Below are 26,524 nucleotides of genomic sequence, written 5' to 3' on the forward strand. Positions count from 1 at the left end.
ATGCACGGGATATAAACTGGAACAATGAAGGTCTTACTTGCTGCAGCTTTACAGGCACATTAGTCACAATAATAGCACGTAACTATACACTATAAACTATCAGCTATTAGAAACATAGAAGCATAGATCAGCCATGATCACATTGAATGGCGGTGCTGGCTCGAAGGGCCGAATGGCCTACTCCTGCACCTATTGTCTAAAATAGGTGCAGGAGGAGGCCATTTGGCCCTTCGAGCCAGCACCGCCATTCATTGTGATCATGGCTGACCCGTGCCTGCCTTCTCCCCATATCCCTTGATTCCACTAGCCCCCAGAGCTCTATCTAACTCTCTTTTAATTTCATCCAGTGAATCGGCCTCCACTGCCTTCTATAGACAATAGACAATAGACAATAGACAATAGGTGCAGGAGTAGGCCATTCAGCCCTTCGAGCCAGCACCGCCATTCAATGCGATCATGGCTGATCACTCTCAATCAGTACCCCGTTCCTGCCTTCTCCCCATACCCCCTCACTCCGCTATCCTTAAGAGCTCTATCCAGCTCTCTCTTGAAAGCATCCAACGAACTGGCCTCCACTGCCTTCTGAGGCAGAGAATTCCACACCTTCACCACCCTCTGACTGAAAAAGTTCTTCCTCATCTCCGTTCTAAATGGCCTACCCCTTATTCTCAGAGAATTCCACAAATTCACAACTCTCTGGGTGAACAAGTCTTTTTTCTCACCTCAGTTTTAAATAGCCTCCCCTTTATTCTTAGACTGTGGCCCCTGGTCCTGGACTCCCCCAACATTGGGGACATTTTTCCTGCATCTAGCTTGTCCAGTCCTTTCATAATTTTATACTTTTCTTTCAGATCCCCTCTCATCCTACTAAATTCCAGTGAATACAATACTATTGTAAGTAAACAGACCACGATGGTGCAAAAGCCCATGTAGGTAGACCACCATGTGAGTGTAAAGTGTGTAGTGGTTCGCTGCTGAGGTCAGGTTGTGGCTGGGGTTGAGCATGGTGGTTTCCAGTTCTAATGACTGATGAGATCATCTGTTCTTGACTGTGGGTGCAACCATTTCCAGCCTCCTGTGCCACCTTCTCAGTGGTGGCAGTGAGAGTAAGCATTGGCAGGGTGATGTGGGTCTTTAATGGTATTCGTAACCTTCTTGAGACAAGTGCTTCCAGTGGATCCTTTCAGCGGTGGGGAGGTCAGTACTGGTGATGGACCGGGCAATGTCCACTACTTTCTGCAGACTCCCTTGTTCTTTGAGTGTTTAGTTTAGTTTAGTTTAGAGATACACCGTGGAAACAGGCCCTTCGGCCCACCGAGTCCACGCCGACCAGCGATCCTCGCTCACTAACGCTACCCAGCACACACGAGGGACAATTTTTTCACATTTCTACCAAGCCAATCAACCTACAAACCTGTACGTCTTTGGAGTGTCGGAGGAGAAAACCCACGCAGGTCACGGGGAGAGTATGCAAACTCCGTACAGACAGCACCCGTTGTCTCAAGAAGGTCGAACCCGGGTCTCGGGTGCTGTAAGCGCTGGAAGGCGGCAACTCTACCGCCGCGCCAGCGTGCCGTTTGAATTATAGGGAGCAGCCACAATGCACCAAATCAGCAGTGATTCAGTTGTTTTTTTCAGCAGGAATAATGAGCGCCGATTATCTGCTTGCCATTCCTATCAAACCACACAGTTATTTACAGTGATTTTGCCGTACTTCTTAGGGTATACGAGACGACCCGTGGGTTCCCGTTGTGACGCATGATAGTTCAAATACGGGTCTCTTCATTCTTTCTGGGCGCGCCACCGCCCGGCCCAGCAACCCTCCCCCAACCGTGCACACGCGGATACCGGGCCCGACAACCCTCCCCCAACCATGTACGTGCAGATACCGGGCCCGGCAACCCCTCCCCCAACCGTGCACACGCGGATACCGGGCCCTGCAACCCTCCCCCAACCGTGTACGTGCAGATACCGGGCCCTGCAACCCCTCCCCCAACCGTGTACGTGCAGATACCGGGCGCGGCAACCCCTCCCCCAACCGTGTACGTGCAGATACCGGGCCCTGCAACCCCTCCCCCAACCGTGTACGTGCAGATACCGGGCCCGGCAACCCCTCCCCCAACCGTGTACGTGCAGATACCGGGCGCGGCAACCCTCCCCCAACCGTGTACGTGCAGATACCGGGCCCTGCAACCCCTCCCCCAACCGCGCACGTGCAGATACCGGGCCTGGCACCCCTGCCCCAACTGCGCGCACGCAGATACCGGGCCCGGCAACCCTCCCCCAACTGCGCAGGCTCAGCTGACAGGCCTGGCAAGAGGGAGCGCACTGTGCAGGCACGACTGCGAACTATCGTGCGTTGAATCCTGTCCCATTCACAGTATAAAGTTTATTAAAGTTTATAAAGTGAATTACTTTTAAAATCTAACGAAACTTGATACTGCACACCGCAGGCGAATGGTGAGTAAGGTGGCCCTAAAGTTTTTGCGCTATCGTGTACCGTTTGGCTGTATTTCGGGGACATACATACAAGATGAGAATTTTGGTTATATATATAGATGAAAAGTGTCTTATTATCACCCCCTCCCTTTCCCCAATGTTGACGATTGACTGCATGTGATGTGGGTCTTTAATGGTATTAGTAACCTTCTTGAGTCAAGTGCTTCCAGTCGATCCTTTCAGCGGTGGGGAGGTCAGTACTGGTGATGGACCGGGCAATGTCCACTACTTTCTGCAGACCCCCTTGTTCTTTGAGTGTTTGGTTTAGTTTAGTTTAGAGATACACCGTGGAAACAGGCCCTTCGGCCCACCGAGTCCGCGCCGACCAGCGATCCTCGCGCACTAACGCTACCCGGCACACACGAAGAGCAATTATTTCTCAGCATTCTTCGGGTAAAAGATCACCTTAAAAATCATATAACAAAATGAGAAATTGAGTGTAGGAACAGCACAAAGAGGAACTGTTGGAATTTTTCTAAACAAATTGGAGATTCTATTCTTTGCGTAGATTTACATTTGTCCCGGGTGCTCAGGCATATTTGCGAGATACTAATATTTTCCTAACAACCATTCTTTTCATATTGGCAGCTCAATAGTGGATATCAGTTGTGAGGCAGTACTGATTAATTACTGAAAGCTAAACTTAATTAATACAATGCACACATGCCTCGGGAAATCTCAGTTCTTAAAAGGGGCACTGCATATATAATAACCTCCTCAGTTGTTACATATGCCCAATGGAATGATGTGTAGCAAGGAACAGCAGATGCTGGTTCAAACTGAAGATAGGCACAAAAAGATTGGAAAGACTGGGCTTGTATTCACTAGAGTTTAGAAGGATGAGAGGGGATCTTATAAAGATGTATAAAATTATGAAAGGACTGGACAAGCTAGATGCAGGAAAAATGTTCCCAATGTTGGGGGAGTCCAGAATCAGGGGCCACAGTCTAAGAATAAAGGGGAGGCCATTTAAAACTGAGGTAAGAAAAAACTTTTTCACCCAGAGTGTTGTGAATTTGTGGAATTCTCTGCCACAGAGGGCAGTGGAGGCCAATTCACTGGATGAATTTAAAAGAGAGTTAGATAGAGCTCTAGGGGCTAGTGGAATCAAGGGATATGAGGAGAAGGCAGGCACGGGTTGCTGATTGTGGATGATCAGCCATGATCACAATGAATGGCGGTGCTGGCTCTAAGGGCCAAATGTCCTCTTACTGCACCTATTTTCTATGTTTCTAAAAAGCTGGAGTAACTCAGCGGGACAGGCAGCATTTCTGGTTAGAAGGAATGGGTGACTTTTCTTGTTGAGACCCTTCTTTAGAAGGAGGATCTCGACCTGAAACGTCACCTATTCCTTTTCTCCAGAGATGCTGTCTGACCCGCTGAATGACTCCAGCTTTTTGTGTCTCTCTCCAATGGAATGATTGATGTCAGGCACATTATTGTGCCACATGCCAGAGATGCCAATTTGAGGAAAATCAGCATATTTCCTGTAGTTATTTTACTTGAGCAAACATTAGAAAGTTAAATGGTTTGAAATGAAGATGGTGAGAAATGGTTTGAAATGAAGATACGTTCAGAGTTTTGTTCTGCAATTAATTAGTTAATCTCGGTCTACAATCAGGAAATAGATGCGGGCGGTGACTCTCGTGAGCTGGTAAATAAACACGATTGCAAACACTCTGTTCTCTCTTGTTATGTTCAACCACAGGAAGGCAGATTGTATTTAGAAATTTGAGGGAGAGCAGATAGTCACAAAAAGCTGGAGTAACTCAGTGGGACAGGCAGCATCTCTGGAGAGAAGGAATGGTTGACGTTTCAGGTCGAGAACCTTCTTCAGACTCTTCAGGGAGAGCAACTGGTTATCAGTGTCGGAACAGTTTGAAAAAGCGATAGTTTCCGATTTGTTGTTTCTTCATGTGAGATGTTACTGATACAGGATTTGTAAATGTAAGGTAATATGTAAGGGAGAATAAGATCAGAAATGGGATTTAAATTTTAACTTGTGAGTAAATTCAAATGAAGCGGATTTAATTGTTGTTTTATGAAAGAATTGGACATGTATTGCAAGAAGTATATGACAATGGAATAGAATAATTGGGCAGCTTTCAAAAGGTGAGGAGAAAAAAAAGCCACATTGATTTCTCTTGTGCTTCATAATTTTACGTATAAAGATGTGTAATTTTCCACCTAATTGTCTCGTTTTTAGTCTTGACTGCCATTGTGATTTGTGCTTGCAGATTTGTGGTGGGTATTGTTCTCCTATAACGGTCGGCTTGCTAATGAAACTGCCGAACTGTTACACAGGCTGACGATTGTGCTGCCTAATCAGTGTGTGGAATGCAATGTTGGAGCCACCACTCTCGCCAGCTCTTTCAAAATGGTTATTGCTTCAGCCCACACACGGGATTGGGGGTATTTATTGGACCCGATTGTTGTCACAGCAGATTCCAACAAGTTCCTCTTCCCCATTCACCACCCACTGGTCACCGACAACACTCCATTGACCTGTGGTCGCTAAGGATTGAGATTGATGACTTGTTGTTCTGGAAACTCAAGTCTTTTAGCACCATGTGCCTTGTTAATGTTTACCTGTAAGGACAATTGGTCAAAATAAAATAACCATTTTTTAAATCTGGCATGCTGGGAAAAGATTAAATTCCAGAATCTAAAGAGAATTGGTTTGAAAATTGTCTAGGCTACAAAAGGCAAATGGAAGTCTTAAAAAAATAGTTTGTTTTTTAATGTTTTCACTGTATGCCACATAAAGGGGGCATTTTATATCTATATACTAAAACTCTCGTTTTGTTTGTTTGTTCCTGAACTACAGCCAAAACAGTACACGATAGCGTGACAATTTTAGGCCCACCTTACTCACCGTCGTCCCTTTGGTGCTAATGGAAGAAGTCTCATTGAAATAGGTGTTATATTTTTTAAGTTATTCACGTTTTAAAGTTTAAATCTATCTCCTAGGGAGGGGGGGGGGGGGAGGGAGGGAGGATAAGAGGTGTTGAGGAGGATGGAGTAGGGGGGAGAGGGGGAGGGGAAGGGAGGAGGGGGATGAAGGAGGGGAAGGGAGATGAGGGGGGGAGGGAGGGGGGAGGGGAGGTGGGGGAGGGGGGGGGGGGAGGAGAGGGTGCTGCACCAATGCTGGAGAGGTTTGGGCCCAACGGGTCCACTTGGTCGAGTACACTATATTATTGAAAGATCTATCTCGGAATGGAGGTTGTTCTGATGGCATGTCAGCGACCTGTAATGTCTTGCAGGGGTCGATGCTGCGACCTCTTATTTTGTGACAAAAAATGCATGCAGTCTAATTGGTAATTTTGCATCAACACCACATTGGAGGAATTATAGACAGTGGCACAGCAGGATATAGATCAATCGAATAGGGTAATGGCAGATGGAGTTTAAGGCAGACTAGGGTGAAATGTTGCACTTTGGCAGGTCAAATGTAAGAGGACAGTATACAGGAAATGGTAGGATCCTTTGAAGCATACATGTACAGATGAACACACAATACTGGAGCAACTCAGCGTGTCAGGCAGCGTCTCTGGAGAACAAGGGGTTGCCAACTATCTCACTCCCAAATAAGGGACAAGGTGACATCATATCATCATATATATACAGCCGGAAACAGGCCTTTTCGACCCTCCAAGTCCGTGCCGCCCAGTGATCCCCGTACATTAACACTATCCTACACCCACTAGGGACAATTTTTACATTTACCCAGCCAATTAACCTGCATACCTGTACGTCTTTGGAGTGTGGGAGGAAACCGAAGATCTCGGAGAAAACCCACGCAGGTCACGGGGAGAACGTACAAACTCCTTACAGTGCAGCACCCATAGTCAGGATCGAACCTGAGTCTCCGGCGTTGCATTCGCTGTAAAGCAGCAACTCTACCGCTGCGTTACCGTGCCGCCCTACATCACCGCCCCGCCCCCCACGTAACCTCACCCTGCCAGCGGCCACGTGCTCCCGCTCCACCAATGGCGGCCGCCTGGGCTGGGAGGCGGGTTGCTACTCAACCTCCGTTAGGCGGCACCCGGGCCTCCGGGCCTACACTGTTCGGGCTTACACTGTCCGGGCTTACACTGTTCGGGCTTACACTGTCCGGGCCTACACTGTGCGGGCCTACATTGTCCGGGCCTACACTGTCGGGGCCTACAGTGTGCGGGCCTACATTGTCCGGGCCTACACTGTGCGGGCCTACATTGTCCGGGCCTACACTGTCGGGGCCTACACTGTGCGGGCCTACATTGTCCGGGCCTACACTGTCGGGGCCTACAGCGCCCCCCCCCCCCGGGTCTAATACGGGACAAGGGCGGTCCCGTACGGGACAAAAAAAATTAGCCAAAAATACGGGATGTCCCGGCTAATACGGGACAGTTGGCAACCCTAAGGATAGGTGGCGTTTCGGGTCGGGACCCTTCAGTCTAAGATGGGTTCCGTCCCAAAATGTCACCCATGCATTTTCTCCAGAGGTGCTACCTGACCTTCTGAATTGTTCCAGTATTTTGAGTCTATCTTTGATATAAACCAGCATCTTCAGTTCCTTTATGTACAGATGAGTAGACACAAAATGCTAGGGAAACTCAGCGGGAAAGGCAGCATTTCTGGAGAGAAGGAATGGGTGACGTTTCAGGTCGAGCCGTTTCTTGTGGTTGCTGGTCCATAGCTCGCTGATGAGGAATGTCTCTGGCATTGAGAACTCAACTGGGGAAACAATGCTGTAGCTGCATGAAACTTTGTTTTGGCCACACATCTCATATTGTGTGCAGTTTTAGTCAATGCATTATAGGAAGGAAGTGGAGGCTTTGGAGAAGGGTTGCCAACTGTCTCGTATTAGCCGGGACATCCTGTATATTGGGCTAAATTGGTTTGTCCTGTATGGGACCGCCCTTGTCCCTTATTAGGCCCGGGGGCCGCTGTAGGCCCGGACACTGTAGGTTGGACCACTGTAGGCCCAGACACTGTAGGCCCGGGTGCCGCTGTAGGCCCGGACAGTGTAGGCCCGGAGGCCTGGGCGCCGCTTAACGGAGGTTGCGTAGCAACCAGCCCACCGGCCCGGGCGGCCGCCATTGCTGGAGCGGGAGCACGTGGCCGTTGGCTGGGTGAGGTCATGCCTTTAAAATTATTTTAAAGTTATTATTAAGATTATTGTGCAACTATTAAGATTCATGGTGCCAATGACTTCAATCTGAAACCCATTTTCCACTCTCATATTTTTCTGTAATAACCAGTGAAATTTGTAAGAACATGTTGAGCAACAGGATTTAGATAGCTCCTGAAAGATCTGGTGAAGAGGAGCCTCTGATAGGAAGTGACTTGGCAAAGATGAGCTGTGTTTATGTGCCAACATCTTTCCACATATTACAATTCAGTTCTAATGTAAAGGACCATTACCTTCCTGCGGCAACTTTCATTAAGATAGTGGCTTTAACATAGCAGAACTTAGAAACATAGAAACATAGACAATAGGTGCAGGAGGAGGCCATTTGGCCCTTCGAGCCAGCACCGCCATTCATTGTGATCATGGCTGAACATCCACAATCAGTAACCCGTGCCTGCCTTCTCCCCATATCTCTTGATTCCACTGGCCCCCAGAGCTCTATCTAACTCTCTTTTAAATTCAAGTGGCGTCACCTTTTGTCCCTTATTTGGGAGTGAGAAAGTTGGCAACTCTACTTTCGAGAGGGTGCAAAAGAGGTCCATCCGGATGTTACCTTGATTAGAATGTATTAGCTATGAAAAGACGTTGGATATACTTGGATTTATTTCTCCTGAATTTAGGCAGCTCTGGGGGCAACCTGGGGGAAAAGGGTGGGAGGGGGGGCGGGGGAAGGAGAGAGTTTAAAGGCGATCTGCTAGTCAAATTTCTTTTACCGAGAGTGGTAGGTGCCTGGAATCCACCTGGTACAAAATCTGATATGGTAGCAATGTTTAGGAAACATTTACTTTACTTTAGTTTAGTTTTTTTAGTTTTAGTTTAGAGATACATCGCGGAAACAGGCCTTTCGGCCCACCGAGTCTGCACCGACCAGCGATCCCCGCAAATTCACACTATCCTACACAAGGGACATTTTTTACATTCATACCAAGACAATGAACCTACAAGCCTGTACGTCTTTGGAGTGTGGGAGGAAACCAAAGATCTTAGAGAAAACCCACGCAGGTCACGGGGAGAACGTACAAACTCCACACAAACAGCACCCGTAGTCGGGTTTGAACTAGGGTCTATGGTGTTGTAAGTGATGTAAGGCAGCAACTCTACCGCTACGCCACCGTGCCACCCTAAATTCTATTTGGATAGAAAGCGTGGACAGGCGGTGAATGGAACTGGACAGGCAGATGTGATTTGTTTAAATTGGCATCAAAGCCAGCACAGACATAATGGACTGAAGGGCCTGTTATTGTGATGCATTTTCTATATTAATTCATTCACTGATTTCCAAAGACATAGTTTGTGGGTTTTAGATAAAATGAAGAAATAACATAAAAATGTCAGTGTTTTCTTAAAGGATAAAGATTTGAACAATTTGACTTAAGAAATAATTACAATGTTTGAATTTATTTAAATAATCTTTTGTTGTAAATTGTTTACAGCTGGTTTGCTCTCTAATTGAGGAATGCTTGCAATAGACAGACAAGAGGAGGCATTAGTTTAGTTTAGTTTAGAGATACAGCGCAGAAACAGGCCCTTCGGCCCACCGGGTCCGCGCCTACCAGCGATCCCCACACATTAACACTATCCTACACCCACTAGGGATAATTTTTACATTTACCATGCCAATTAACCTACAAACCTGCACGTCTTTGGAGTGTGGGAGGAAACCGAAGATCTCGGAGAAAACCCACGCAGGTCACGGGGAGAACGTACAAACTCCGTACAGACAGCACCCGTAGTCAGGATGGAACCCGGATCTCCAGCGCTGCATTCGCTGTAAGGCAGCAACTCTACCGCTGTGCCACCGTGCCACCCAAAGCCGTGACCTTAGGACAGCAATGATAAATAAAATGAGTTTTTGGTATCCCTTGATTTTATGAATTTTTTAAGAAAGTATGTGATAATGAGTATGGGCTGCTAAAATGTGTCTTATCCCTGATCGCGTTAAACGACATGTGCCTTCTAACATAATACTCTCCATGGACAATGCTCTTTATCTGATTGCCCGACTGAAGGACAGTTATTATTAAGACTATTGTGCAACTATTAAGATTCATGGTGCCAACGACTTCAATCTGAAACCCGACCTGTTGTTTTGCCACTTTCTGTAATAATAAGTGAAATTTGTAAGAACATATTGAGCAACATGATTTAGATAGCTCCTTAAAGACCTGGTGAACAGGAGCCTCTGATAGGAAGTGACTTGGCAAAGATGAGCTGTGTTTATGTGCCAACATCTTTCGAGATATTACAATCCAGATCTAATGTAAAGGACCATTACCTTTCTGCTGCAACTTTCATTAAGATAGTGGCTTTAACATAGCAGAACTTAGAAACATAGAAACATAGAAAATAGGTGCAAGAGGAGGCCATTTGGCCCTTTGAGCCAGCACCGCCATTCATTGTGATCATGGCTGAACATCCACAATCAGTAACCCGTGCCTGCCTTCTCCCCATATCTCTTGATTCCACTAGCCCCTAGAGCTCTATCTAACTCTCTTTTAAATTCAAGTGGCGTCACCTTTTGTCCCTTATTTGGGAGTGAGAAAGTTGGCAACCCTACTTTCGAGAGGGTGCAAAAGAGGTCCATCCGGATGTTACCTTGATTAGAATGTATTAGCTATGAAAAGACGTTGGATATACTTGGATTTATTTCTCCTGAATTTAGGCGGCTCTGGGGGCAACCTGGGGGAAAAGGGTGGGAGGGGGGCGGGGGAAGGAGAGAGTTTAAAGGCGATCTGCTAGTCAAATTTCTTTTACCGAGAGTGGTAGGTGCCTGGAATCCACCTGGTACAAAATCTGATATGGTAGCAATGTTTAGGAAACATTTACTTTACTTTAGTTTAGTTTTTTTAGTTTTAGTTTAGAGATACATGGCGGAAACAGGCCTTTCGGCCCACCGAGTCTGCACCGACCAGCGATTCACACTATCCTACACGGGGACAATTTTTACATTTACCAAGACAATGAACCTACGAACCCGTACGTCGTTGGAGTGTGGGAGGAAACCGAAGATCTTGGAGAAAACCCACGCAGGTCACGGGGAGAACGTACAAACTCCACACAAACAGCACCCGTAGTCGGGTTTGAACTAGGGTCTATGGTGTTGTAAGTGATGTAAGGCAGCAACTCTACCGCTACGCCACCGTGCCACCCTAAATTCTATTTGGATAGAAAGCGTGGACAGGCGGTGAATGGAACTGGACAGGCAGATGTGATTAGTTTAAATTGGCATCAAAGCCAGCACAGACATAATGAACTGAAGGGCCTGTTCTTGTGATGCATTTTCTATATTAATTCATTCACTGATTTCCAAAGACATAGTTTGTGGGTTTTAGATAAAATGAAGAAATAACATAAAAATGTCAGTGTTTTCTTAAAGGATAAAGATTTGAACAATTTGACTTAAGAAATAATTACAATGTTTGAATTTATTTAAATAATCTTTTGTTGTAAATTGTTTACAGCTGGTTTGCTCTCTAATTGAGGAATGCTTGCAATAGACAGACAAGAGGAGGCATTAGTTTAGTTTAGTTTAGAGATACAGCGCAGAAACAGGCCCTTCGGCCCACCGGGTCCGCGCCTACCAGCGATCCCCACACATTAACACTATCCTACACCCACTAGGGATAATTTTTACATTTACCATGCCAATTAACCTACAAACCTGCACGTCTTTGGAGTGTGGGAGGAAACCGAAGATCTCGGAGAAAACCCACGCAGGTCACGGGGAGAACGTACAAACTCCGTACAGACAGCACCCGTAGTCAGGATGGAACCCGGATCTCCAGCGCTGCATTCGCTGTAAGGCAGCAACTCTACCGCTGTGCCACCGTGCCACCCAAAGCCGTGACCTTAGGACAGCAATGATAAATAAAATGAGTTTTTGGTATCCCTTGATTTTATGAATTTTTTAAGAAAGTATGTGATAATGAGTATGGGCTGCTAAAATGTGTCTTATCCCTGATCGCGTTAAACGACATGTGCCTTCTAACATAATACTCTCCATGGACAATGCTCTTTATCTGATTGCCCGACTGAAGGACAGTTATTATTAAGACTATTGTGCAACTATTAAGATTCATGGTGCCAACGACTTCAATCTGAAACCCCACCTGTTGTTTTGCCACTTTCTGTAATAATAAGTGAAATTTGTAAGAACATATTGAGCAACATGATTTAGATAGCTCCTTAAAGACCTGGTGAACAGGAGCCTCTGATAGGAAGTGACTTGGCAAAGATGAGCTGTGTTTATGTGCCAACATCTTTCGAGATATTACAATCCAGATCTAATGTAAAGGACCATTACCTTTCTGCTGCAACTTTCATTAAGATAGTGGCTTTAACATAGCAGAACTTAGAAACATAGAAACATAGAAAATAGGTGCAAGAGGAGGCCATTTGGCCCTTTGAGCCAGCACCGCCATTCATTGTGATCATGGCTGAACATCCACAATCAGTAACCCGTGCCTGCCTTCTCCCCATATCTCTTGATTCCACTAGCCCCTAGAGCTCTATCTAACTCTCTTTTAAATTCAAGTGGCGTCACCTTTTGTCCCTTATTTGGGAGTGAGAAAGTTGGCAACCCTACTTTCGAGAGGGTGCAAAAGAGGTCCATCCGGATGTTACCTTGATTAGAATGTATTAGCTATGAAAAGACGTTGGATATACTTGGATTTATTTCTCCTGAATTTAGGCGGCTCTGGGGGCAACCTGGGGGAAAAGGGTGGGAGGGGGGCGGGGGAAGGAGAGAGTTTAAAGGCGATCTGCTAGTCAAATTTCTTTTACCGAGAGTGGTAGGTGCCTGGAATCCACCTGGTACAAAATCTGATATGGTAGCAATGTTTAGGAAACATTTACTTTACTTTAGTTTAGTTTTTTTAGTTTTAGTTTAGAGATACATGGCGGAAACAGGCCTTTCGGCCCACCGAGTCTGCACCGACCAGCGATTCACACTATCCTACACGGGGACAATTTTTACATTTACCAAGACAATGAACCTACGAACCCGTACGTCGTTGGAGTGTGGGAGGAAACCGAAGATCTTGGAGAAAACCCACGCAGGTCACGGGGAGAACGTACAAACTCCACACAAACAGCACCCGTAGTCGGGTTTGAACTAGGGTCTATGGTGTTGTAAGTGATGTAAGGCAGCAACTCTACCGCTACGCCACCGTGCCACCCTAAATTCTATTTGGATAGAAAGCGTGGACAGGCGGTGAATGGAACTGGACAGGCAGATGTGATTAGTTTAAATTGGCATCAAAGCCAGCACAGACATAATGAACTGAAGGGCCTGTTCTTGTGATGCATTTTCTATATTAATTCATTCACTGATTTCCAAAGACATAGTTTGTGGGTTTTAGATAAAATGAAGAAATAACATAAAAATGTCAGTGTTTTCTTAAAGGATAAAGATTTGAACAATTTGACTTAAGAAATAATTACAATGTTTGAATTTATTTAAATAATCTTTTGTTGTAAATTGTTTACAGCTGGTTTGCTCTCTAATTGAGGAATGCTTGCAATAGACAGACAAGAGGAGGCATTAGTTTAGTTTAGTTTAGAGATACAGCGCAGAAACAGGCCCTTCGGCCCACCGGGTCCGCGCCGACCAGTGATCCCTGCACATTAACACTATCTTACACCCACTAGAGACAATTTTTACATTTACCATGCCAATTAACCTACAAACCTGCACGTCTTTGGAGTGTGGGAGGAAACCGAAGATCTCGGAGAAAACCCACGCAGGTCACGGGGAGAACGTACAAACTCCGTACAGACAGCACCCGTAGTCAGGATGGAACCCGGATCTCCGGCGCTGCATTCGCTGTAAGGCAGCAACTCTACCGCTGTGCCACCGTGCCACCCAAAGCCGTGACCTTAGGACAGCAATGATAAATAAAATGAGTTTTTGGTGTCCCTTGATTTTATGAATTTTTTAAGAAAGTATGTGATAATGAGTATGGGCTGCTAAAATGTGTCTTATCCCTGATCGCGTTAAAAGGCATGTGCCTTCTAACATCATACTCTCCATGGACAATGCTCTTTATCTGATTGCCCGACTGAAGGACAGTTATTATTAAGACTATTGTGCAACTATTAAGATTCATAGTGCCAACCACTTCAATCTGAAACCCCACCTGTTGTTTTGCCACTTTCTGTAATAACCAGTGAAAGTTGTAAGAACATATAGAGCAACAGGCTTTAGATAGCTCCTTAAAGACCTGGTGAACAGGAGCCTCTGATAGGAAGTGACTTGGCAAAGATGAGCTGTGTTTATGTGCCAACATCTTTCCAAATATTACAATCCAGATCTAATGTAAAGGACCATTACCTTTCTGCTGCAACTTTCATTAAGATAGTGGCTTTAACATAGCAGAACTTAGAAACATAGAAACGTAGAAAATAGGTGCAGGAGGAGGCCATTTGTCCCTTCGAGCCAGCACCGCCATTCATTGTGATCATGGCTGATCATCCACAATCAGTAACCCGTGCCTGCCTTCTCCCCATATCCCTTGATTCCACTAGCCCCTAGAGCTCTATCTAACTCTCTTTTAAATTCATCCAGTGAATTGGCCTCCACTGCCTTCTGTGGCAGAGAATTACACAAATTCACAACTCTCTGGGTGAAAAAGTTCCTTCTCACCTCTAGCTTGTCCAGTTCTTTCATAATTTTATACGTCTCTATAAGACCCCCTTTCATCCTTCTAAACTTCAGTGAATACAAGCCCAGTCTTTCCAATCTTTCCTCATATGACAGTCCCGCCATCCCGGGGATTAACCTCGTTAACCTACGCTGCACTGCCTCAGTAGCAAGGACGTTCTTCCTCAAATTAGGAGACCAAAACTGCACACAGTACTCCAGATGTGGTCTCACCAGGGCCCTGTACAACTGCAGTAGGACCTCTCGTTACGAAGGGCAACATGCCATTAGCTTCTCTAGGCACTTAACATTATCAAGCAGAATTTGATCTTGACCAACATGAAACATTGGGGCAACGTGACTAAAAGGATAGTTAAAGGGTGAGCAATTATAGCAACTTCAGCAGCAATTTTAAGATTGAGGTTACGGGAAGAATTTCAGAACCTTGGCAGCTATTTTTTTTAATTCAAAAACATTTTTTTTTTAGAGATACAGCGCGGAAACAGGCCCTTCGGCCCACCGAATCCGCGCCTAGTCCGTGCCGCCCAGCGATCCCCGCACATTAACACTATCCTACACACACTAGGGACAATTTTTACATTTACCCAGTCAATTAACCTACATACCTGTACGTCTTTGGAGTGTGGGAGGAAACCGAAGATCTCGGAGAAAACCCACGCAGGTCACGGGGAGAAGGAGAGAGAACGTACAAACTCCGTACAGACGGCGCCCGTAATCGGGATTGAACCTGAGTCTCCGGCGCTGCATTCGCTGTAAGGCAGCAACTCTACCGCTGCGCCACCGTGCCGTCTATATGGTGATCAATGGAGAATTAATTACATTTGATGTTGATCAAGAGAGCAGGATTAAAGAGCATTGATTTATTAGAGGATTAAACAACCGAGGTGATTTATACTGGCTGGGAGATTCTGGACACTTAAAAGGAAAAACAATTTGAAGGGGACGGGGGATAACATTATTTGGTTTCAAAGAATTGTCATATAACAATGTTTTCGCTTAATCTGTTAAATCTGCATGAAACAAATTCTCTGATAGTTTATTAGCAGATACTGTATTTTAGTCTTGGAAACTTTTTGTAATAATGAAGACAGACACAAAATGCTGGAGTAACTCAGCGGGACAGGCAGCATCTCTGGAGAGAAGGAATGGGTGACGTTTCGGGTTGAGACCCTTCTTCAGACTGATGGCAGGAATGACAAGGAATTGAGAATAGTGTGATAAAAATATAGTTTACTGGAAATTATACTTCCAAGGGTCGAGACCCTTCAGATCCTATCTTGATGTTAGTTCCCTTCATCTGAGATGTTCTAAAGATCATTGCTAAAGAAACTGGTATTGCAGAAAACTGGAGAAGTAATTCTTGATATTAAAGCCTTAAAAGTAAATGTATTTCGAAGAGTTGTCTGTTAATACCATTCATGTTCCAGGTAATTATTTAAACGGAACATTTGTTCAGGCAAAGATTTACTCAATGTAAATGTTGGAGAAAGAAAGGCTGTCCCATGAGAACATTTTAGTCCATTTGCCCTGAAGTCATTGTAAAGCTGAACATATAACCTGGAATGAATACTGAAAAGTTCCTATGAATACTCGGTGGTGCATAGTTTAGTTTAGTTTAGAGATACAGCGTGGAAACAGGCCCTTCGGCCCACCGGGTCCACGCCGACCAGCGATCCCCGCACATTAACACTATCCGACACGCTAGGGACAATTTTTATATTTACCAAGCCAATTTACCTACAAACCTTTGTGTCTTTGGAGTGTGTCACAGGGAGAACGTACAAACTCCGTACAGACAGCACTCATAGTCAGGATGGAACCCGGGTCTCTGGCACTGCAAGCCTGTAAGGCAGCAACTCCACCACTGCCCATGTAGCTGAGAATATATAGTAGAATTATGTAGTGCAAATCACTTTGCAATAGTTTACATTTTAATTTTGTACTAGACCAAGTGGACCCATTGGACCTCTCCTGCATTAGTGCAGCACCCTCTCCCCCCTCCCCCTCCCCTCTACCCCCTCCCACCTCCCACCCTCCTCCCCTCCCCTCACCCTCCTCCCTTTCCCTACACCTCCCCTTCCCCTCCCCCCTCCCCTCCCCCTCCATCCCCCTCAACCCCCCTTTATCCTCCCACCCCCTCCCTTCTCCTCCCCTTCCCCCCTCCCCTCCTCCTTCCCCTTCCCCTCCCTCTTCCCCCCTCCATCCCCTTCAACCCCCCCCTTATCCTTCAACCCCCCCCTTATCCTCCCACCCCCCTTCCCTCTCCTCCCCTTCCCCCCTTACCCCCCTCCCCCTCCCTCCATCCCTCTCAACCCCCCTCCCACCATACCCCTCCCTCCCTCCCTCCCTCCCTAGGAGATAGATTTAAACTTTAAAATGTGAATAACTTAAAAAATATAACACCGATTTCAATGAGACTTCTTCCATTAGCACCAAAGGGACGACGGTGAGTAAGGTGGGCCTAAATTGTCACGCTATCGTGTACCGTTTTGGCTGTAGTTCAGGAACAGATGTACAAACAAACGAGTTTTAGTATATTGACATATTCACATGAATAAACAATTTGTGTGTTTTTTATGTTAAATTTGTGTTTTTTGTCTTTCAAGCATAATCAGTCAAGCAAGAAGCTTTGTTTGGGAGAGAAGGAATGGGTGACATTTCAGGTCGAGACCCTTCTTCAGACTGAAGAAGGGTCTCGACCCGAAACGTCACCCATTCCTTCTCTCCAGAGATTCCTGCCTGTCCCGCTGAGTTACTCCAGCATTTTGTGTCTATCTTCAGCGTAAGCCAGCATATCCAGTTCCTTCCTACACTTATACAGTTTGCACTGAGTTTTGGCCATTATTTCAAGTTTACTGCATTCCATTGTGTTCCCAGCCTTTCCTGGGATCAACCTTTGAGACCCAACCAACGTCAATGGCCCCATAATTAAATCATTGGTAAAGACTGGGGAGGGGGGGGGGGGGGGGGGGGGGGAGGTTGGGAACAAAAGGGGGAGCCTACGTGCTTTGCGCCCAAGGTGTCATATGAGGAAAGATTGGAAAGATTGGGCTTGTATTCACTGGAGTTTAGAAGGATGAGAGAGCACCGCCATTCATTGTGATCATGACTGATCATCCACAATCAGTACCCCGTTCCTGCCTTCTCCCCATATCCCTTGATTCCTTTAGCCCCCAGAGCTAAATCTAACTCTCTCTTGAAAACATCCAGTGAATTGGCCTCCACTGCCTTCTGTGGCAGAGAATTCCACAAATTCACAACTCTCTGGGTGAAAATGTTTTTCCTCATCTCAGTCCTAAATGGCCTCCCCCTTATTCTTAAACTGTGACCCCTGGTTCTGGACTCCCCCAACATCAGGAACATTTTTCCTGCATCTAGCGTAGGTTCACCAGATTAATCCCTGGGATGGCGAGACTGTCATCTGGGGAAAGATTGGAAAGACTGGGCTTGCATTCACTGGAGTTTAGAAGGATGAGAGGGGATCTTATAGAGACGTATAAAATTATAAAAGGAGTGGACACGCTGGATGCAGGAAAAATGTTCCCAATGTTGGGGGAGTCCAGAACCAGGGGCCACAGTCTAAGAATAAAGAGGAGACCATTTAAAACTGAGGTGAGAAGAAACTTTTTCACCCAGGGAGTTGTGAATTTGTGGCATTCTCTGCCACAGAGGGCAGTGGAGGCCAATTCACTGGATGAATTTTAAAGAGAGTTTGATAGAGCTCTAGGGGCCAGTGGAATCAAGGGATATGGGGAGAAGGCAGGCATGGGTTACTGATTGTAGATGATCAGCCATGATCACAATGAATGGCGGTGCTGGCTCGAAGGGCCAAATGGCCTCCTCCTGCACCTATTTTCTATGTTCCTATGTTATTTGAATACATTGTGTATGCAAGCAAAGAATCTCACTGTGCCTAGTCACATGTGACAATAAAATGTTCCTATTCCTATTCCCAGATGCATTTTTACCCAGCTTTGTAAATGTGCTAAATATTGTGAAGAAGCTGTAGACGTAAGTTTCAGTGGGAGAATGATGTCTGAGAAGTAGCAATGGCTGACTGTTAATATCTGAGTGTTTCCCGTGGGGCTGAACCTGGTTCTGAGCCAACACTTCATCAGCATCTTTGCCAGTGCTGGATATGGTGTGTTGTCCCAGACTTCACTGGGACAGTTGCAGCCCTGTGGTCCATGGACCTGTCTGCCTCGCTCGTTCTTTGCTGGCTGTTTTTTTTTTTAAAGCCTCTGTCACTGATCAAACTGACCATTCTGTTTTTGCATTCAAGGCAGGCTGGTATGAATATGTAAGATTATTTTACGCTGCTGCACTGCATAAATTTCCCAAATTGGTTGGATCAGAACTGTAGCCCATTGTCTGATATGAGCACTCCCAGCAATCCAGACATAGCAAAAGGAGGTGATAAAGAACAGAAGCCTTTCGCGAGCAAAAGAGCTATTTGTTTCAGTCGAAATTGCAGGAATACTTACAATGCTAGCTAGTTTATTAGCACCTCGCGGGATAATTGATGTATTTTTCAATGAAACTATACTGAGCAACAACTGGGTAAGGATAAAAATCTGTCTGAAGGATAAAAAAACCATGTTTAGGTTAGAGATACAGGCCCTTCGGCCCACCAAGTCCATGCCAACCAGTGATCCCCGCACATTAACACCATCCTACACACGCTAGGGACAATTTACAATTCACCAATTTTAACCTGCAAACCTGTATGTCTTTGAAGTGCGGGAGGAAACCGGAGCACCCGGAGAAAACCCACGCATGCCACAGCGGGAACGTGCAAACTCCGCTCAGACAGCACCCATGGTCAGGATCAAACCCGGGTCCCTGGCACTGTAAGGCAGCAACTCTAGCCATGGGTAGCAGCTAAATGTGGAAAATGGGATCTACATAGTGGTTTCTTCGATCTTGACATTGGGATCACTGACATTTCTAATTTATACGGATGACTTCGATTCAGAAGCTAAATGTACCAATGGTGCTAATCTCCATAGAGCAGTAGGGTTGGAAGAGATGCTTAAAAATCATTAAATGAACTTGACAAAACATGAAGGCTGGATGTATGAAACATTTAATCAGAGATTAAAAAAAAAAGATCTGTAGTAGAAACATAGAAAATAGGTGCAGGAGTTGGCCATTCGGCCCTTCAAGCCAGCACCATGCAATATGAGTATGGCTGGTCATCCAAAATCAGTACCCCGTTCCTGCTTTCTCCCCATATCCCTTGATTCCCTTAACCCTAAGAACTATATGTAAAACTGCTCTAAAACCTTCTGATGCTACTTTAAAGCACTCTAAAGCACTCCTAAAACTAAAACTGTAAAGAGCACTAAAACCACTCTAAAACTAAAACAAAAACATTCTAAAACTACTCTGAAACATTCTAAATGACACAAAACTAGACCAAGGTCAAGCAAATTAAAGTAAACTGTGCCAATGTAAAATAAACTAAACTAAACTATTGTAGGGAGGGGGGGGGGGGGGAGGGTGAGAGGTGGAAGAGAGAGGGAAGAAAGAGAGAGAGAAGGAAAGAGAGAGATTGAGGGAGAAGGGAAAGGGAAAGGGAGGTAAGAGAGTTACGGGGAGTATGTTTATTTAGCATAGAAATGCAATGAGACTATTAACAATTTACCATTACGTGCTATGAGATCCTGATGTTAACGCACAGTATGATTTATGGTTTATCTATGTCTTCCCTCACTGTAGATTCCATATCATTTAGAGTTGTGCAAATATCATTTTAGTTTATTAAAGTTACACATGCACTTTGTGGCAATCACCTCTTGAAATTTATTTGTTTAGTTTATTGTCACGTGTACCGAGGTACAGCGAAAAGCTTTTTGTTGCGTGCTAACCAGTCAGCGGAAAGACAATATATGATTACAATTGAGCTATTTACAGTGTACAGTGACTGAGATGAGAAAAAACCTTTTCACCCAGAGAGTTGTGAATTTGTGGAATTCTCTGCCACAGAGGGCAGTGGAGGCCAATTCACTGGATGAATTTAAAAGAGAGTTAGGTAGAGCTCTAGGGGCTAGTGGAATCAAGGGATATGGGGAGAAGGCAGGCACGGGTTACTGATTGTGGATGATCAGCCATGATCGCAATGAATGGCGGTGCTGGCTCGAAGGGCCAAATGGCCTCCTCCTGCACCTATTTTCTATGTTTCTATGATAAGGGGAATAACGTTTAGTGCAAGGTAAAGCCAGAAAAGTCCGATCAAGAATAGATCATGAATAGTCTGAGGCTCTCCAATGAGGTAGATAGTAGTTCAGCACTGCTCTCTGGTTGTGGTAGGATGGTTCAGTTGCCTGATCACAGCTGGGAAGAAACTGTCCCTGAATCTGGAGGTGTGCGTTTTTACATTATATTCCACATCTCATTTAACTGCATCTATGCAGTTTGGAAGGTAAGTTATGATATCCAGCAGTGCTGTTGAGGCTTGGCCACAAGGCAGTGGGTGACCAAGTTGTGGAAATGTACGCACAAATGGAACTGCCTTGGTCTGGGCTTGTCTGATTTGACATTTGAGTGTCAGTATGACCTTGATATGAAGTTTGGTCGTGCTTGTTATTCAGGCTTAGTCTAGCTAGGCTCGTTAATCCTGTTCATTTTTGGTCTGGGCCTGTGTGTGATTGTTCTTGCCTTATTCACAATGGATTAAAACAAATCCTTTGACATTACAGCTGTTTATTAAGAGCAAATTGGAGGTACAAAGTGCCAAAGTGCATTTTGCTTGTAAATGCCGTGTCAGCCAATGTAAAGTGTTCATTGTATGTATAGCCAAAAGAGCTGATGTAAATTCACTGGACAACATATGGCCCACCCCAGTTATCCCCCCCCCCCCCCCTCCTTCTCCCCGTTACTGTATGGCAGAAGGTACAGAAGCTTGAACGCACACACCACCAGACTCTACACCAGCTTCTTCCACCCTGCTATCAGGCTTCTGAACTGCCCTTCAAAAGCTAGTGTACTGTCTGATTCATCTCTAACCCCATTGTGTACTTTGGACTTTGTACATGCAACTGATGCACTACAATGCTGAGAACTATATTTTGCACTCTGTATCTTCTCCTTTGCTCTATCTACTGTACTTGAGTTTGGCTTAATTGTATTTATGTATGGTATATCTGATCGATATCCTGTGTGATCCCACACAGGAGATTAGTGGGCAAAAATTAGAGCACATGGTATTGGGGGTAGGGTGTTGACATGGATAGAGAATTGGTTGCAAACAGGAAACAAAGAGTAGGAATAAACGGGTCCTTTTCAGAATGGCAGGCAGTGGCGAGTGGAGTGCTGCAAGGCTCGGTGTTGGGGCCGCAACTATTCGCCATATATATTAATGATTTGGATGGAGGAATTAGAAGTAACACTAGCAAGTTTGCAGATGACACAAAGCTGGGTGGCAGTGTGAACTGTGAAGAGGATGCTATGAGGATGCAGGGTGACTTGGACAGGTTGAGTGAGTGGGCAGATGCGCGGCAGATGCAGTATAATGAATGGCGGTGCTGGCTCAAAGGGCCAAATGGCCTCCTCCTGTACCTATTTTCTATGTTTATTATTTGGATAGCATGCAAAACAAAGCTTTCCACTGTACCTCAGTACAGGTGACAATAACAAACCTAAACCTGATGTTGAATCTCAATGCGCTTTGTGTAAACTGAATGTCTGCAAGTTACATTGTGTGAGAAGCAGCCACATTTCATGAGCCTGTTGTCTAAAAGGATCACAATACTAATATCCGTAGAGACCATAAGAACACCGGTCCAGGCTGGAGGTGCATTGCAATCTCCTCCCCTGTTTTGTTTAAGCAACAACGACATTTATTATCAATGTACGTACATGAGCAACAACAATTACAACTTCAGTTTAATAATTGTTTTTTAGAATATCCCCAAGTTCCTTGTAGGTCTTGGAGTTCATTGCACATTTGGGTTGTGTCTTTCTGAATTAGGAAATATTCTGTTCCTTCATCAGGCACGCTTGAATTTGGTGTATCGTTTCTTGATGTTTGTCTGTGTGCCACAGGAGTCCGCTGTGTTTCGCCATCTATATTAATGATTTGGACGAGAATGTAGTAAGTTTGCCGAGGATTCCAAGGAGGCACTGTGAGTGGTGAAGAATTATCAAAGGTTTCAAAGGTCTTTTATTGTGACGTGTACCAATTAAGGTACAGTGATATGTGAAATGCCGTACAGCTATACGAAAAGAAAGCAACAAGACACACTACTACATAAAAGTTAACATAAACACCCGCCCACAGCGGATTCCCCACATTCCTCACTGTGATGGAAGGCAATAAAGCCGGAGCTTCTTCCCTCTTTATTCTCATAATCATCATAATCATAATCATACTTTATTAGCCAAGTGTGTTTTGCAACATACGAGGAATTTCATTTGCCGTACAGTCATAACAATAAAAAGCAACAGGACACACAAAATACATTTTAACATGAACATCCACCACAGTGACTCCTCCACATTCCTCATTGTGATGGAAGGCGAAAAACAGTTCAATCTCTTCCCTTCTTTGTCCTCCAGCGGTCGGGGGCCTCGAGCCTTCCGTTGACGGGACGATCTTGACCCCCGTAGCCGGCGGCGTTTGGGCCCTGCGCGTCAGGGCGATCAATCTCCTGCATCGGGAAGGGGGGGGGGGGATCTCAGCTCCCCCGCGCCGGCCGATCGGACCCCGGGCCGGGGCTAGTTGAACCTTCTGCGTCTTTAGAGCTAAGATTACAACAGGAAATAGATAAACTGGCAAAGTGGGCCAAGGAATGACAGTTGGAGTTTTACCTAGACTAGTGTAGACTGTTGCATTTTGTTAAGTTAAACTAGGACAGGACCTTTGCATTATCATATCATATCATATATATACAGCCGGAAACAGGCCTTTTCGGCCCTCCAAGTCCGTGCTGCCCAGCGATCCCCGTACATTAACACTATCCTACACCCACTAGGGACAATTTTTACATTTACCCAGCCAATTAACCTACACACCATTAAAGGGCCTGTCCCACTTTAGGCGATTTTAAGGCGACTGCCGGTGACTAGGCTGTCGCAGACAGTTCGCCGGGGTGTCGCGGGCATGATCGTGAGGAGTCTTCCAAGAATCGTAGTGGATCTCGGCGCGTCGCTGAGAAATCATCCGGAGTGAAATTTCTCGGCGACAGCTGGCTTGTCGCCAGGTATCGTTGCTTATTGCGGGCGCTGTCGCATGCTGTCCCCAGGTTTGCTAGGTTCTCTTAGATGCATTTAAAAGCACATAATATTGAAATAAGTAAAGTCTTTTCAAAATACCATAAAATGCTTGTGTTTAACCAATTTATTTACCGTAAGGACATTTGACGGGTAGATTGGAGGCAACAGTTTGACGGTCAGGTAAGCGTGGGAATTTTCGCGATGTTTATTTCCATCAGCGATTACAGCAGGCTCCCAACCCAGATATGCAACCCAGAAACCAGATATGCATCTCCCGTACATTTTCAAAGAATGCCCACACTCCACACAAAAATCCATTTAACCACTTTTAAAATTAAATTTCTTAATACTGCTATTAGTAAACTGGAAGTCAATCCAGTTTAGTCCTTGTTACCGTGAAGCTTGGTTTTCAAGTAACCCGGGCAAGATGTTATATTTCAAAACTCTCCGACTTGTCATTGATTTCAGCGAAAATTAGGACGCGGAGAAGCATTGACAGCGTGGGACTTTCGCGATGTTTCAGAAGACGCTGTAATCTCGACCTGACTCGGCATTGTCGTGGTCATTGTCGTCGGGTAAAAGGAAATGTTGGCGATCTGCTACGACTTTGACAGTCGCCGGCAGTCACCTAAACAATCACCTAAGTGGGACAGGCCCTTTATAGGCTCTGCCTTTCAAAGTCATGTGCAATATTTGAAGGTTGATTTGTAAAGCACTTTTTGCACTTTAAATTGTTGACGTGTATTTTCCTTTGCCAACAATATGTACATTTATATTCGGGACCCTTCTTCAGACCATCTGGGGCGGCACGGTAGCGCAGCGGTAGAGTTGCTGCTTTACAGCGAATGCAGCGCCGGAGACTCAGATTCGATCCTGACTACGGGTGCTGCACTGTAAGGAGTTTGTACGTTCTCCCCGTGACCTGCGTGGGTTTTCTCCGAGATCTTCGGTTTCCTCCCACACTCCAAAGACGTACAGGTATGTAGGTTAATTGGCTGGGTAAATGTAAAAAATTTTTTTTGTCTCTAGTGGGTGTAGGATAGTGTTAATGTGCGGGGATCGCTGGGCGGCACGGACTTGGAGGGCCGAAAAGGCCTGTTTCCGGCTGTATATATATGATATGATATGATATGACCCGAAACATCACCCATTCCTTATCTCCAGAGATGCTGCCTGTCCCACTGAGTTACTCTGGCATTTTGTGTCCATCTTCGGTGTAAACCAGCATCTGCAGTTCCTTCCTATATATTTATGGTTTTAATCGGCGTGCCACCTTGTAAAGACAGAAGTGACATGCTTAATTTGTATTATTTTGAAGGGCCAGTGTTTCTTCTGTTCTGTTTTTTGCAACTTGTGCCTTACTTTTTTATATCTCTCTGGTCAGCAGACAGCAGGTACTTCTAGATTGGTCCTCACTTGAATATCATTGCAACTTACTGCAAGAGAGCCACTGGCAACAACTTGTATTTATATCACGGCTTTAATACAATACAATACAATACAATACAATACAATACAATACAATATATCTTTATTGTCATTGTACAGGGGTACAATGAGATTGGGAATGCGCCTCCCATACGATGCAATAAATTAATTAGCTAGTCAGTATTAATTTAAACAACCCAATGAAACAAATTAGAAACAGTTTTAAAACAGAATAAAGTGCATGTAGGTCTGTGCGGGTTCACTGTGCGATGTGACCATCCGGCTCAGCAGGACCGGTTCATAGCAGCTATGGCCCTGGGGATGAAGCTGTTCCTGAGTCTGGAGGTGCGGGCGTAGAAGGCCTTGTATCGTCTGCCCGATGGTAGAAGTTCGAACAGACTGTTGCAGGGGTGTGAAGAGTCTTTGTGGGTGCTGGTGGCTTTTCTGAGGCATCGTGTGTTGTAGATGCCCTCCAAGGCTGGTAGCTGTGTTCTGATGGTCCTCTGAGCTCTATGGACTACCCGCTGAAGAGCTTTCCTCTCTGCCTCCGTGCAGCTGAGATACCACACAGGGATGCCAGGCGATCAATCTCCTGCATCGGGAAGTGGGGGGATCTCAGCTCCCCCGCGCCGGCCGATCGGACCCCGGGCCGGGGCTAGTTGAACCTTCTGCGTCTTTAGAGCTAAGATTACAACAGGAAATAGATAAACTGGCAAAGTGGAATGACAGTTGGAGTTTTACCTAGACTAGTGTAGACTGTTACATTTTGTTAAGTTAAACTAGGACAGGACCTTTGCATTAAAGGGCTTGTCCCACTTTAGGCGATTTTAAGGCGACTGCCTGTGACTAGGCTGTCGCCGACAGTTCGCCGGGATGTTGTGGGCATGATCGTGAGGAGTCTTCCAAGAATCGTAGTGGATCTCGGCGCGTCGCTGAGAAATCATCCGGTGAAATTTCTCGGTGACAGCTGGCTTGTCGCCAGGTATCGTTGCTTATTGCGGGCGCTGTCGCATGCTGTCCCCAGGTTTGCTAGGTTCTCTTAGATGCATTTAAAAGCACATAATATTGAAATAAGTAAAGTCTTTTCAAAATACCATAAAATGCTTGTGTTTAACCAATTTATTTACCGTCAGGACATTTGACAGGTAGATTGGAGGCGACAGTTTGACGGTCAGGTAAGCGTGGGAATTTTCGCGATGTTTATGGCCATTACATTTAAAGTGGGCTCCCAACCCAGATATGCAACCCAGAAACCAGATATGCATCTCCCGTACATTTTCAAAGAATGCCCACACACTTTTCTCAAAAATCCACTTAACCACTTTTTAAATTAATTTTTTTAATACAGCTATTAGTAAACTGGAAGTAAATCCAGTTTATTCCTTGTTACAGTGAAGCTTGGTTTTCAAGTAACCCATACAAGATGTTATAGATCAAAACTCTCAAGTACTTACCGACTTGTCAGTGATTTCACCGAAAACCAGGACGCCGGAGAAGCATTGACAGCGTGGGAATTTCGTGATGTTTCCGAAGACGGTGTAATCTCG

At 45.3% G+C, this 26,524-nt stretch overlaps 1 protein-coding gene across 3 annotated transcripts in view; it reads left to right on the top strand.

Annotated features, from left to right (window-relative positions):
• The window catches only part of plce1 (phospholipase C, epsilon 1), a 428,705-nt gene that overhangs the window by 684 nt on the left and 401,497 nt on the right, over positions 1 to 26,524 (top strand). The gene's annotated exons all lie outside the window — the stretch shown is intronic.

Source organism: Rhinoraja longicauda, chromosome 16 (assembly GCF_053455715.1).
Source record: "Rhinoraja longicauda isolate Sanriku21f chromosome 16, sRhiLon1.1, whole genome shotgun sequence".
In the NCBI taxonomy this organism is placed as follows: domain Eukaryota; kingdom Metazoa; phylum Chordata; class Chondrichthyes; order Rajiformes; family Arhynchobatidae; genus Rhinoraja; species Rhinoraja longicauda.